Source organism: Mustela nivalis (genome assembly GCF_964662115.1).
Source record: "Mustela nivalis genome assembly, chromosome: 5".
Taxonomy (NCBI): Eukaryota; Metazoa; Chordata; class Mammalia; order Carnivora; family Mustelidae; genus Mustela; species Mustela nivalis.
This window is the reverse complement of record NC_139024.1, coordinates 68,232,606-68,247,381: the sequence shown is the minus strand read 5'-3', so window position 1 is coordinate 68,247,381 and position 14,776 is coordinate 68,232,606. Positions and strand designations below refer to the sequence as shown.

The window sequence follows — 14,776 nt, the reverse complement described above, 5'->3', positions numbered from 1 at the left end:
GCTGTCTCAGCTGCAAAATGTCAAGGGAAAAAATATCCCTCCAACTTGGAATGAATTCCAGACAGACCCTGATGCCTGCAAATTTGTCAGAGAGAGCCAAGTCCAGAAAAGCAGAACATGAAGAAGGTTCATTATTCGACTTCAAGAGACGCTCACATAATCAGACACTCTGGTATTTATGATTTTCCCCATTTCAGATGGTCTTTAGTTCACAACATTCCCCTCCCTTTACCGCTGATTCTGAGCTTCCTTTTAAATTAAACCTCAACAGTTATAAAAAGACTCTCACATTACTTGTAAGCCGCAAGCACTACTGGGAGACACTGTTCGTACTCGGCTGTTTGGAGCTGGAGAAGGACAGCTCTTTTTGATTATTAGTCTGGGAAGGGCAGTCCAGGAAAGCAGACTCACTTCACCTTGACCACGCCACTGTCCTCATCCAGTTACCACATCTGTGCCAAGACCTCCTGCCATTTACAGCATTTGAGACAATGATCTGTACTAAAAAGCAGTTATTTTATGCCGTTGGCTTGTTTTTTCATTTGGCTTTTATTTTTATGGGTGGGGGCACCCGGAATAACCAGAAAGTCAACCAGAAATATCCTGATACTCCCGGCTTGTGAATATACCAGCAGCACTGTTTGCAAGGTCGAGTTTGGGGGGATCTTAGTCTTTTCCTGGCATTCAGCACATTTTCTTTCTCTTTTAAAACTGTTGCCACACCCTGGCAAAAAGGTAAGGAAACAGAACTTGTCACCCAAACCTCATTAAATGGCTACATACACATTTTCCCTTCGGCTTCTTGTTCTTCGTTTCTAAATGCCAGGGCATTTGTTTGTACTCGGTCACCCAAAGTCCTTATTTTGGGTCCTCCAATAGGCACGAAGACATCCACATGGCAGTTTTAGCAAGCAGTGGAAGTGCCCACATGAGGAATATGGTGTTCGGTCCTCACATGTGGTCTTGATGAATAAGGGTCTTCTTTGGCCTCTTCCGAAACCGTCCAGCATCTCAACACTGGATTTACTCCTCAACAGTCTAAGGTTTGTGCTCCTTCCATGGTGATCGACTGTTAGGTCATAAACATTAGATTGTGGCATCACTGGCTGAGTCAGTTGGGAGGAAGCTGGGCTGGAAATACAGCCGAAAGTCTCTGTTGACAGATGCCTTCTTAATCATGGCCTGCGTGGGGAAAGGAAAACTGCTGGGCCCACCCCCGGCCTTGATTCACAAACCTGGACTGCTCTGGAGGAGGCTGGGAAAGCCCGTCCTCGGGGAATACCACTTTGCCCTCCCCCACACTTCTCACAGGATAGCAGCACAACTCAAGAGGAGGGGGAAAAGGGATAAGCTCTTTCTGGTTACTTTTTGGGTATCAGCAAAGAAAAACAGTGTTCACCATCTTTTCGACATCTCGTGCTATTCCCTCTTAAATAGCTTCTATTGTTAGCATTGCCTCTTGCCTTCTTTTTTGATAGGGTTCCTGTTCCACTTTATTGGCCTTGTCTATAGAATGGGCATCGTAAGAGCTCACCTGTTAGAAGGCAGGAGGTGGGGATACACAATATTGTTATGTTTTCTTTCACCACATTTTCCTGTCTCCTTGGGGGGGGCACCTAGATGGCTCAGTCGGTTGAACATCTGACTCTTGATTTTGGCTCAGGTCATGATCTCAGGGCTTGAGATGGAGCCTCGTGTCTGGCTATGCACTGAGCATGGAGCCTGCTTAGGATTCTCTCTCTGGAGAGATTCTGGAGGATTCTTCCCTCTGGCCCTCTCCCCCTGCTCCTGCTCACGGGAGCTCTCTCTAGGGGCGAAGAAAAAAACCCTGTCTCTTTTAAGCACTGGAGACTACTAGAAATTTTACCATTTAAAAACACAATTTCCCGAGTTCATATTTCATTGTAGAAGAATTGATTTAATATTTCCAAGTTTGGGTTTTTAGAGAGTGTGATATCAAGAGCCACTGTGCATTAATTAGGCTGCTAGGAGACTGGTCAGTGAGAGAAACAATGTCCTTCCCTGTGTCCCCTATCAAGAACTGCACGGTATTCTTGCCAGTCTGTTTGGCTTTATCATCCGGTCATTTTAAACCTGCGAGAGAACATTCCATTTGAAGATCAGGTTCTATCATTTCACTGGAATGCAGTGTAAGACCACAGAAGCTGTAGTACAAACAAATTTACCATGGCTCAGATTAATAATAGATAGCATGTAAATGGTCAGCCCCACTGTATTCCCTCCCTGCTAAGGATAGAAGACATGACATTAAGTTGAAAATCCAGCCAGGCACCTCAGACCAGAAGGAAGGAAGCCATTTCTGGCCTTAAGGTTACAGATGAACTTGGGATGTTTGCCTCCTGGGGAGAATCTCGAAGATTCGCCTGTGAGAGCATATTTGAATGGTTAAGATGAAGTTCTGACTGAAGATGGGGCACAAATTTATATGATTGCCAAACATTTGTTCAAGACACAAGTGTGTTGAAGTTGTTGAAAAGTGGCTCCATGCATTTCTCACTGCTGTTAAGATTGTTATTCAGGACCAGACTACTTTTGTAAAACACAGACAAATTCTGCTGTTTGGAAGATCAGTGAGGAGTTAGTTATTACATCTCCCTCATTTTGCTGAGGAGAAAACCCAGGCACAGAAGGGTCCTTGTCAGATAACCAGCAAGAAGAGCTGAGTCTACCACGGGGACCCTCTTGGCTCCTTGTACCATGTGCTTTTACTCCACCATAGTTTTTACCAATAGTATAAATCAACTTAAGATGTAGCTCCAGTTGGTAGGAATTTTGTTTACTTCATGAGCAGCACTGAGACAGAAATATGAGAATCTTTGGGAATTGGCAGGGCTAAATATTACAATTTAGAAGAATAGCTTAAGCAAATACAAAAGAGGAAATGCTATTGAGATGAGTTCATTTCTACTCACTAAAAAAATTAAAAAATTAAACTCAAGATCCAACATTTTCCTTCACTTCGCCCAACATCAGAGGCTTTACGCAGCAACTCCCCAAATAAATCCCTTTCATACGTTTCATCTTTCCAATGAAGGAATTTATTTTAATAACTAATCTTGAGTTTATTAACTTCTCTTAGAAAAAGTTCTATTTCATCTCTACAACTGCAAAATTTAACCTAATTTTACCCCCTCTTCTTTTACAATTCCTTAAAAGGATAATGCTGATTGATTTTAGAAGACCTCCAGCAGCTTTAATTTCTAAGATATAAATTCTTTTCCCTCCTTTCTTCCTCTTCTCCTCTCCTCTCCTTTCCTTTCCTTTCCTCTTCCTTCCTCCTGCCTGCCTTTTGGAGGGTAATCTATCCATTTTACAGAGGAATCCAGTTGAATCGTTCCTACATGGAAGCTACATTTGAAGTGCCTCCTCAGTCCGACTATTGATCAGAAGTCATTCCTCTCAGATTCATTTACTTATGAAGAACTTAAGGAGCCAGTAATTATATTAAATGATAAAATTCTCCCCTAAAGCTGATATTAATATTATGATATCTGTCTTCTCTCCTGTTTTGGTCTTTCTAGATTCTTTGCTGGGTGTCTAGCAAAATCATAATTTTAGTAAACCCCCCATGAAGTCTGAGTAGGCACTTAGGGGGTTCCAAAAGCCAATTTTTATCCTAGATTTTTTTTCTGTTGATCAATGGGAAACTAAAATTTCAACTAATGAACCACATTGTTCAGATTAAGCCATAACTTCTAAAACACTCTTTGACCCCTGGCAGGGTCAAAGTATTAACCCATTAGAACCAATGAGTACATCAGCCTTATATCTTGAATCTCAGCACGGTACAGAAGGTTATATGTTTATAGTAAGCCCACATGGTCTAGATTGATTATGTTGAGAAAGGAAGTCCATGTTGGACAATAGCAGTGGAAGATTAAGGTACAAATAAGAGAAGGTGCCAAATAGACCATGAATAAATGCAGTTTTCTCTTTACCTGTCTTGGGAGGCTGTTACTTGTATTTCAGGCATCTTTATTGACTTCTCTATTGACTTCTTTCTCAAAAGTCTTCACTGAGGTTAATCGATTTGTATCTTCAGATTAAGTCTGAAGTGTGTATCATTAAATGAGATTTTGCTAGGTCCAGAGGTCCTTTTAGAATAGTATATGTGCATTAGATTAGGTAACAATTTTGAAAAACAAAACAAGAAAGCTAGTAATCGAGTTTTATGATGGTTTACATATGTCAGGGGAGGCAAGCAATGCATGGAATGTAAAAGAAAATGGAGTTTAGGTCATTTTTTAAGTTAAGAAAAAACAAGTTGGAATGAGGAGACTGGAAATACTAGTACAAGCTAACCATACATTTTAATTCTAGAGATAACCTGTTCGAAAAATAGGCATCAGCTCAGCCTAGTGAAAAGACCATTGTGGCCTTGCTCTCATTGCTGTTCTTTTCAGATAAAGCAACAAAATGCATTTTGGTACATGAGCACTTGTGTGTGTGTGTGTGTGTGTGTGTGTGTGTGTGTGTGTGTGTGTTGAAGCTGATTCTGTAGACACAGATAAACTATGAGCTATGCATTATATACCTAGTGTTCACTTGATGATCAATGATTCCTGGTAGCTATAAACAGCTGTTTATGTCCAGCAGATCAGAGAAAATCTAGTGCTATGTAATGACTATTTTCTAGAAGATAATATTTCGGATTGGATTTTAGAGATTGGTTAAAACTCTGACAATTTTACTGTGTCGAGAACAGAGTGGTGTAATTCAAAATAAAGCAATCATTCCTCTCCTTTACCAATAGAGAAAGCCGGATACCATCAGTTTAGATTATCAGGAAAATAGTGGCAAGAGTTCTAACAGTTAAATTTTACTTCTAAATTCTGGAGTTTGTACAATAAGAGTTGTAAGGATTATTTTGAAATAAAATTATTTTGAAATAAAATATTTGAACACATGCCAAACATATCCACCAAAGAAACACACATACATTGGTCATGAATTAGTATTTCATTCATTCATTTATTCATTCAAAAAATGCTACTTGGAACCAATTGTATTAGTCAGGGTTCTTCAGAGAAACAGAACTGCCTAGATGTGTATATATCTTACTGGTTACATTTATATAGAGACATTTATTTTCAGGAATTGGCTTAGATGATGTGGAAGCTTGGCAAGTCCAAGGTCTGCAGGATAGGCCTTCAGATTGGAGACCCAGGGAAGGGTTACTGTTTGAGTCTGTTAGTCTTGCTGGCAGAATTGCTCCTTGGCTTGGACAGGTCAGTCTTTTTTCTATTAAGCCTTTTAATTGATTGGATGAGACCCACATACATTATGGAGATAATTTACCTTCCCAAAGGCTTCTGTTTTAAATGTTAGCTTTACTTTTTTAAAAAGTTTTATAGAAACATCCCCAAGATCATTTCACCAAATATTTGGGTACTATGGCCTAGCCAAGTTGATGCATAAAATTAACCCTGACATGAGGGCTAGGCACAGGTCTAAACTTCATGGAAATAGGCATCATCTCATGGAACTTACATTCTAGTGAGACATGTTGCCATAGACTTTACAAAAAATACCCAAAGTTAAATTCAATTGGTTTCTTACCCTCATCTTTTGGTGATGATGATGGTGTTGGTGGTGGTTAATTTAGCATCTTCCTGGGATTATGTGGATCAAGAAATTTATGCACTAATAATGGTAAAGAGGCTTTTTAAAAAATATTTTTATTTATTTGACAGAGAGAGAGAGAGAGCAAACAAGCAGGGGGAACAGCAGGCAGAGTGAGAGAGAGAAGCAGGCTCTCTGCTGAGCAGGGAGCCTCATGTAGGACTCAATCCCAGGACCCTGAGGGAGCCCGATGAGGGACTCCATCCCAGGACCCAGGGATCATGACCTGAGCTGAAGTCAGATGCTTAACCACTGAGCCACCCAGGCGCCCCATAAGGAGTTTGTTGCCATTGTTGGTAAACGCTTGGATCATAAGGATCTTTCTGAAGAATAAAGCATTTATTTCTTTATCCTACTAATATTAGAGCAGTAGATACAATGATCATATAGCATTTTCCTAACACTTTCTGAAAATGACACAGGAGAGCTCATTGAGCAGAATGAGACTGTGAGGGCCATATTAAAATAGCAGACCAACTGTAATATCAGAGACATACAAGGAGTTTATGGATTTCTGCTTGTTTACCTGCAAGGAAAGTGTCTGAAAGTCTGAAGTATACATTATACATAATTTGGCTGGTTTCCATAGTGTGGTGGTCATCACACCTGCCTGACACATAATTTGGCTGCATTTACAGGAAAATATTGGATTACCCCGCACCTTCACACTTTTATCAAACAAAGAACCTATTGTCACCTTGCCATACCCATTGGTGAAACACAGAAGTTCTCCATCTGTTTTTTACTTTATTAATATTTTACTTTACTTTTTTGTCTTACAGTTTGTTTTTTCACTTCACTACACCTGTTTTCAAGTGCTAAGTGAATCACTCCTTATCCTTGGGAGAAAATGACACAAGAAATGACAGTCACGGAATCTTCTCAAAATAAATCGTGGCCATACACAGGTAGCTTCTTCTTGAGGTGACTTGGCGACGTCACAAGGTAGGCCACCCCACCCATCTGGGATAAGCATGACTTGGGCTGCCATGCTCATTGGGGACCTATAATTATAGCACAAAGACTAAGGTGCATCTATGAGAGAAAACTTTATCCAGATCTCTCTCAAAGATACATTCTGCTTTTCCAAATTACCTCACTTGGGGGCGTATACCGGAAAAAGTCATTAAATATCTGGAAAGATACACAGAAGACCTAGTAACATTGTTTCCTTTGGGGTGGGAGCTGGGATCTCTGGATAGGGGAAGTGCAGGGCTTACTTCCCAATGCATTCCTTTGTACTACTGAAAATTTACTATTTGCATATATTATCTCCTTAAAATTAGCTACCTACCTAGCTGGTTAATTAGCTAAGTAAATTAATAAAACATAAAAAATCCAAAAAACTAGAAATACCTAGATCTTTTGTTAGTATTTAGCTACCTCCTCAATTTAACCCTTACATCAGCTATTTCCCTTCTTTCTTTCTTCCTTCCTTCCTTCCTTCCTTCCTTCCTTCCTTCCTTCCTTCCTTCCTTTCTTTCCCTTCTTCCCTCCCTCCCTCCCTTTCTTCCTTCCTTCAACATATCAGTCACATTCTTGCCTCAGGTTCTTTCCAAAAAGAGTTTCCAGTACCTGGAATATTCTCACCTCCATTATCTGCATGACTTGTTCCTTGCCACTTTTTTTTTTTTTTTAAGATTTTATTTGTTTGAGGGAGAGAGAGAGAGTGCATGAGTGGAGGGGAGAAGCAGAGGGAGAAGCAGACTCCCCACTTTGCAGGCAACCTAATGTGGGGCTTGACTCCAAGATCCTGGGATCAGGACCTGACCACTAGGCAGATGCTTAACCAACTGAGCCACCCAGGCATCCTTGTTCCTTGCTACTTTAAGTTTTGAGTCAGATATCACTTTTTCAGTAGAGCCTACCTTCACTACCCAGTTTAAAACTGCAAGCTTCAAATAGGTGATGGGAATTAAGGATTGCATTTATCATGCTGGACGGTGGGTGTTATTGTATGGAAGTATTGAATCACTATATTGTACTCCTGAAACTAATATTACACCCTATGTTAACTAACTGAAATTTAAATAAAAACTTGAAAAAAATTAAATTAAACAATAAAATTGTAAGCTTACACTTTAGAATTCTTCATCCACTTTATTTTTTATACTAAGTTCTTTTAAAATCCTGCATAATGTATTTATTCAACATCTTTATTGTCTGTATCTCAGTACTGAAAATAAGTTCTCTGAGGGCTAGGATTTGTCTGCTTAGTTCGCTCCTGTTTCTGCAGTATCTAAATACTGTCTGGCAGTCATTGGTTGTCATGAAAAAATTACCAAACAAATGAGAGAGAAAATGAATGAGTTTTGTTTTCCAAATTTGTTTTGCTTGACTGAGTACCACTAAGTGATTTGAGACTGACACATGTAGTTTTTAATTCTAATAATGATGACTGTTTTCCAAAAACATTCCTGAATGTATATTTTGAACATAGATTCAACAATAACCTTCTCTCAGGATGTCTGGGTGGCTCAGTTGGTTAAGCATATGCTTTCAGCTTAGGTCATGATCCCAGGGTTCTGGGATCAAGTCCCACATTGGGCTCCTTGTTCAGTGGGGAGCCTGCTTCCCCCTCTGCCTCTGCCTGCTGCTCCCGCTACTTGCTCTCTCTCTCTAACAAATAAATAAATAGAATCTTGAAAAAAAAAAAAAAGAAGAACCTTCTCTCATTTTTGCAAGGTAAAGAATACTTTTTCTTCTGTAACTTCACAAATCTGCCTAGCCAATATCCTCCTATTTGTTAACAGTACTTTACAGTCTAAATTACTGTTATTAACATATCATCTTTTTGTTTATAGATATTTAACTTCTGGGAATATTTTGGACATAATCATTCTATTTTGGACAAATTTGCCATCAGTGTTTACACTTCTCTATATTTATAAGCTTTCAGTACTCATCGCCTCAAACAGTCAGGGTTAATCAAGAGTAGTCCACTTGCTACTTCAGCCAGAGGATTTCACATAGGGAATTAAGCACTGAAAAAACTCACTGGAGGAGTGAGGGTCAGAGCAAGCCTCTGTGACCTTGGGGTAACCCAGGAAGTTCCTAGAAACTTAACCAACCACCTTATTGCAGCTGGCAGCCCTGAGGCGGGCCATTGGCAGAAGAGCTCCAGAAACCGCTCTGAACCGCCATGTGCAGTATGGTCAGCATCGCCATCACCATTCTCATTCTCATTATTCTTGTCCACAAACACTGGCAGGTTTATGTGATGGATTGTCCGTTGGACACTTCATTCCTTATTCCATCCTGTGTCTATGCCTTTGTCAGGGTCTCTTCAAGGGCAAAGTGCAGTTCTTCACTGCTGGAATTTGAACTCGGTCATATGACTTGTTTCGGTCAATAGCATAGGAGCAGAAGTGACAGTTTGCCAGTTCTGAGTCTAGGCTCTGGGCTTCCCCTGGCACCCTTGCTCTTCTCCCGTGGCTGTGTGAGGAGCTTCCTCCCAGCTTGCTCTTGCCCCTGCAGCCTCAGTCCCGGAAAACGTACCCACTGGCCAGAGCTGCCTCCGTCAATCTGCAGAAACACAGCGAATAACAAAGCCATACGGCCAAGCCCAAGCTTGATGCTCTGAACCCCATTCTGCTCACATAGGAGTAAATTATAATAAATGATGGCTGTTTGAAACCTCTGTATTTGGGTAGTTTGTGGTGTAACAGGTGAACTAATACACTTCATTTCAGATAGACCTCCACAGAAGACCAACCACGGACAGAGTTGAGTGATGACCCTTGCTCTCTGGCTGAATTAGAGTAGAGGTTTTGCCCGCATGCTGCTGCCTCTGTGCACATGGCCCAGAGCAGTGCTGCAGAAAGGGAGTGAGCGTGGGGAGAGGTGAGGCTTGCTGCCAGTTTCTGCCTTCTGTGTTTATGCCACCTTCCCCAGTCTGCCAGCTGGTGCAGCTGCACCCTCTGGACAAATGATACAATATCCTGGGCCTTAGCCGAATGGTACCACACATGTGAAGAGCCACAGCTGCTCTTTGTTGTGTTCCTTGCTGTTCTTGGCTCCGTTGCCATGCCTGGAGGTGGCACAGATTTCTACACGTGAAGTGTGTCTTTCCAAGATTCATAGAGAGCATGTCTTTTCAAGATTCTCAAATTTGATCAAGGCTTCCACTAATGATGAGGACTGTGCATTTGGAAAATAGGCCAGGTTCATTTTTGCATGGTCTGATTTTTTTTTTTTCCTGAAAGTAATTGTGCAAGTAACTAATTCATATAAAATAATGTTATAATATCATATAGTTCACCCTTCCTGGAAAAAAACTAAAGCTTCACCCATATCTTAATGTATTTTTTACATTTTTTTAAAGGTGGGAATATTTCTTCTTCTTCTTTTTTTCTTTTTTTGCTTTATATATTGATATTCATACCAGCACATATGCGGATAAATCCTGTGTGTTAAACATTCAATAAGTCAAATGTATAATTAGTGTCCATTTCTAAGTAAAAAGGTGATTTATTCTGCATGGGTGTCCTGAGATCATTGAAAATCATTATTAATTAGTACATGCTTCTGGTGACTGTAATCTATCTCAAAAATTTCTGAGCTTGATTTGAAATCTAAAAAAGAGAGAGTAAGGATAAATGTGAGCCCAACAGAATAGTGTCACATTCTTAGTCCATCCAAAACTTAAAGTTTTTTTTTAATTGATTCTAAGGAGATGGGAGAAGGAATAAAAAGAGAAAAAAGGAAATCACATATCTGGTCCAGCCAGGGTTCATGATTTCATGGGATGGGCTACAGTCTCCCTTCAGAATATTATCAGTGAGAATGTAGACAAATAAATACATGGAGTAGTTGTTTACAAAGCTGCTTACAAAATAAACACTTGGGGAGTTTTTTTAAAACTGTCAGTACCTTGCCTCACTCAAAGCCTTTTTTTTTTTTTTCTCTCATTTGAGAGAGAAAGGGAGAGCTCATGAGCAGGGGGAGGGGTGGAAGGACAAGCAGGCTCCCTGCTGAGCGGAAAGCCTAACCGTGGAGCTCGATCCCAGGACCCTGAGAGCATGATCTGAGGCAAATGCAGACATTTAACAGACAGCCCCACAGGCGCCCCTCGCCCAGAGCCTTCTCATTTAGTTGGGCCTGGGTGGGATCAAGGAGTTAGTACTTTATGGAAGCGCCCCACATGATTCTAGTGTGCAGGGTTATCCTGGCTAGTACATGGCATGTGGCAGTATCGTAGCCAATGAGGTTTATCCGAGGCGCGATTATTGCTAATTGAATTGATCTTAAGTCCGAGAGGATGATAAAATAGATACACCACCTATTTTCAGACTTCTTTAGAGGATTTGAGGTTACAAGTAGGGTTTGAAAAGGAAGAAGCATGGATTGACATAAAAAGGTGTTTTCCTTTTAAAATAAAATTCCACCAAGGATGCCTGGGTATCTCAGTCAGTTAAGTGTCTGGCTTCCGCTCAGATCATGACTCCAGTGCCTTGGGATCAAATCCCACATCAGGCTCCTTGCTCTGTGGGAGCCTGCTTCTCCCTCTCCCTCTGCCTGCCACTTCCCCTGCTTTTGCTCTCTCAATCACTCTATCTCTATCTCTCCCTCTGTCGAATGAATCAATAAAATCTTTTTTAAAAAATCAATTCCAACATTTGGATTTTCTCAAGTCTTACCATTTCAATCGGCCAAACTTAGATTCATTAATTTGTGAGATGATGATGTTCACCCGCTAATTTCTTTTATCAGTATTTTTACCAAATGTTAGTCTAGATTGCATTTTCTTATCTGTCTTCTTTGTAAAACTATGACTTCACTTTGTGATGTGCTGGAACAGTGTATGGTGGCTTGCAAGAGCTGACGGTGCATGTTTTGTTCCAAGTCTTATATTCAGGAACATTGGGTTGGTAGATTGAAATTAGCCACGGTAAAAAAGTGTTTGCATCATGGACATTAGCAAATGCTAAAAAATCAGATGCTCTCGGATCCCAGAGAGGACTATTAAAAATTTAGTAGCACACAGCTGATTTCAGGAGAAGAGAATTATAGCACATAAGTTGATTTTTTAATTCTTTTTCTCCAATATCTTCAAGTTGAAAGTCTCAATTTTTAAGTATCTATTGATCTGGGTAAAGTAAACTTACATTTTCCAAGGATGTCTCTTGTGTATTTTTATTTCCTACTGAATTCCCCTCATCTTACCCCTTCCACCCACAACAGAAATTCCCACATAGTCTATGCTGAGAATAGATTTACTGGTATTAGCTTAAGAATCGTTCTATGGGTTCTATGAGAACCCATACCACAGTGTTCAATTTTTCTTTTCAGTTACACAGCAATCCTTTTTTGTTTGATGAAAAAAGATAACCAAGAAAATAAATTAACAGTCTTATGATTGACCCTTTTTTTGGGTTTTGTTTTGTTTTTTTGTTATTCAAAGAAACCCAAAATGAAGCAAAATAATCAAATTTTGCCAAGGAAAACATTTCCAACCATTTCAATTACTGTTTTAATTGGCTAGGTCTGGCTGCCAGATTATTCTCTAATCTCTACAAGAATGTTATTTGGGAAAAGCTGAAATATGCCCTGCATGGAAGCCACATTCATCTCTTCAGCACATTCTAGTTGGAATAACTCTCTCAGCATACTGGAATCATATTAGAGTAAAATTGGGAGTTCCTGGAAGAACATAATCCATAGATCATATAAAGGCCTAATTCACTATCAGCACATTATTGAAAAGTCTGAAAAATGTTGCATGCCCAAGTCCAAGATAAAGAAAAATGAGGATATTGAGATGTTTGTACAGCAAATACCTCTGGACTATGAGCAGATGTATGTGTGTGTCTGTGTGTGTCTGTGTGTGTATTAAGGAACAGAACAACAGAAGGAGGAAAATGGCTGCACTTACTCGAATGGTTTCATGAAAGCATCTGGGGATGTGGGATGTGTTTTATGAAGACTTTATGAAGAAATTGTCCCAGATGCTTATCAGACTTTGGAGACAGGAAGAAGCTTTTCTTATTTGTTTTAACTGAGTCTTGAAAAGACTGATTTTAAGACTAGATTATGACATTTTCAGACTGCCATTTCAGTGTGTTCTCATTCAAGTGGGATGAAGAGTTACTGTGCACATTATTCTTTAAAAGTTATTTGTTGTCAGATTCCACAAATAGACTCCAGAAAATACACACACACACACACACACACACACACACACACACTCACACACACAAATACGTGTGGCTATGATAATCAGTTGGGCTTTTACCATAGACTTATGGGCTTTACCCATAAATTTGGGTAGTCAGGCCCTGTACTGAAATTATAAAATTTAAGCTAACATTAAGTTCACCAGCATCTGTTTCCTATGTTGGGGCAAGGCCACTGGGAAGAAGCATGCATAATTGTGCAGTTGAAGCCAGAAGTTTTGTTGTGGCCTCTCAGAGTACATACGTCTCCAAGAATCTACTCTGTGGTGTCATTAAAGGGTATGGAAAAGCTGCTTTGTACTTCACAGGATTAGGTGACTGGAACAGGGGTCTCGTGCATTGATATTCTCCAATCAGCTTTTTTACAGGGGTCTGCTACAGACAAAGAAGTAGTTTGAAAATCCAGTCCCCATCATTTAATCCCAGAGTAGCACTAATTCATCAAAAATCATAAATGTAATGAATCTTTAGATCTGAAGTGATCAAGGGAGAACAGGTTCGGGGAGAGAGACAGAGAGGGAGAAAGTACAAATTATGTTCAGGCCAAAATAATATCCAGAGTCCGAAAGCCCTTATCAACCATTTCTTACCTTTCTGATTAGTGACACATTTATATGTACAACTAACAGATCTTCTCAGCTTCTCACTGGCACTTGTGATGTCCCAGACTTAAGAGAAACTGGCTGAGAAGCCAGATGTGGAACTCTTCAACTCAAGCTGGATCACTGCTCCAATTTCCCTCAGTCTTTATTGTTTCTAATAAACTTTTATCTGCATTATACCATTATCAGACCAAGCGGGATTCTAACATATCTCCTGTGTCTTCTCACTTCTCCATCCCACACACAGATTTTTCAGTAGAGATTAAACAAATGGAATGGAGTGTGGCAATAAGACCAGCTCTTTCACCTCAGTGCTTCTGACAACTAAGTGAGAGAGACTGCTGCTGGTGGGTCCTTAACAACTGTGGGGATTCTGAATTGAACTAGACATTGAACAATTCCCACATATAAAGCACATTTTGTGTTAGCAATGAAATTGAAAGTCTTTCACTATATTTAGGTTCTGAAAGTTTGTGGGTGATGTGAAAATCTACACATGCTTACATATGGAGCACATACATGGCTGTTGCTTGCTGTGTCACCTAGAGGAGAAGTGTGTGGGCCACTGTTCTCAAATAAGAGATAGCACAGAAGAATTCATTTCAGCCTTAAATGGCTGATTCAGCCACTAGCCATAAGACACGCAGATAGCATCAGGTCTTACTTTGACCTGATGTATAACAGGGTGCACCAAGGTCCTTCAGGGACGTGAAACTTTAACGAATTTTTAGGTTGAACTCAAATGTCAAAAACTATTTTTTCCCATAGTGTAAATTTCTTGACAGGTTAAAAAATTTCTTCTTTTTGAGGAAACCTGTGTTTATTATATACTCCTATACCATTCTGTTGTTGAGAAAGGAGGAATGAAAGCAGTATTCAAAAAGGATGGAAGACTTTGGAGGTGAGCACCATGTGTTTATTGTTGTTTGGAGTGGACCTTTTCTTGCCCTCCATGTATGTGCTAAATGAAGTAGGATGTGGTTAGTCATGTGGTTTGTAGCTAAATTAGATTGTCCATGGGAATCAGTTTCTTAGGCCTATAACAGAGACCTTAAGTAATATTTTATAAATCGTGAAAGAGAAGTCTTTCTCTAGATAAACATCACAGAGCAAGAATTTGGGGATGCTAATTAACATTTTACATTTATAGAGGTTTTATAGATTTCATACTTTGAAAAAAAAACCTGACATGGTAGCCAATATAGGAAAACTAACAAAAGATTCACATGCAGTGAGAGTAATGTTCCTACAGCAGGAAATAATTATGGTCAGCAATGTGGGAGTAGAGTCATCCCAAAGTTAGCTGACTGTAGTGGATTAAGTTCACATCTGGCTGATACAGACTATCCAAGTCTG

The 14,776-nt window shown here is 39.8% G+C and overlaps 1 protein-coding gene and 1 long non-coding RNA gene across 6 annotated transcripts in view; one reads left to right on the top strand and one right to left on the bottom strand.

The window, feature by feature from the left end:
• The window catches only part of LOC309865227, a 230,850-nt gene that overhangs the window by 185,439 nt on the left and 30,635 nt on the right, over window positions 1-14,776 (top strand). For 2 of the 3 annotated variants that reach the window (XR_014311985.1, XR_014311986.1), the window contains exons 4-5: window positions 880-1,043; window positions 6,426-6,588. This is a non-coding gene — a long non-coding RNA (uncharacterized lncRNA). Of the gene's footprint in view, window positions 1-879; window positions 1,044-6,425; window positions 6,589-8,727; window positions 9,280-14,776 lie in introns of those variants that run through there. The other variant, XR_014311987.1, reaches the window with a different exon arrangement.
• Window positions 1-14,776, bottom strand: part of LOC309865225 (uncharacterized protein) — a 112,509-nt gene that overhangs the window by 72,113 nt on the left and 25,620 nt on the right. For 2 of the 3 annotated variants that reach the window (XR_014311983.1, XR_014311984.1), the window contains exon 1: window positions 784-885. The exons of the other annotated variant lie outside the window; for it this stretch is intronic. The gene's annotated coding sequence lies outside the window, so the exon portion shown is untranslated. Of the gene's footprint in view, window positions 1-783; window positions 886-14,776 lie in introns of those variants that run through there. 3 annotated transcript variants of the gene reach the window in all.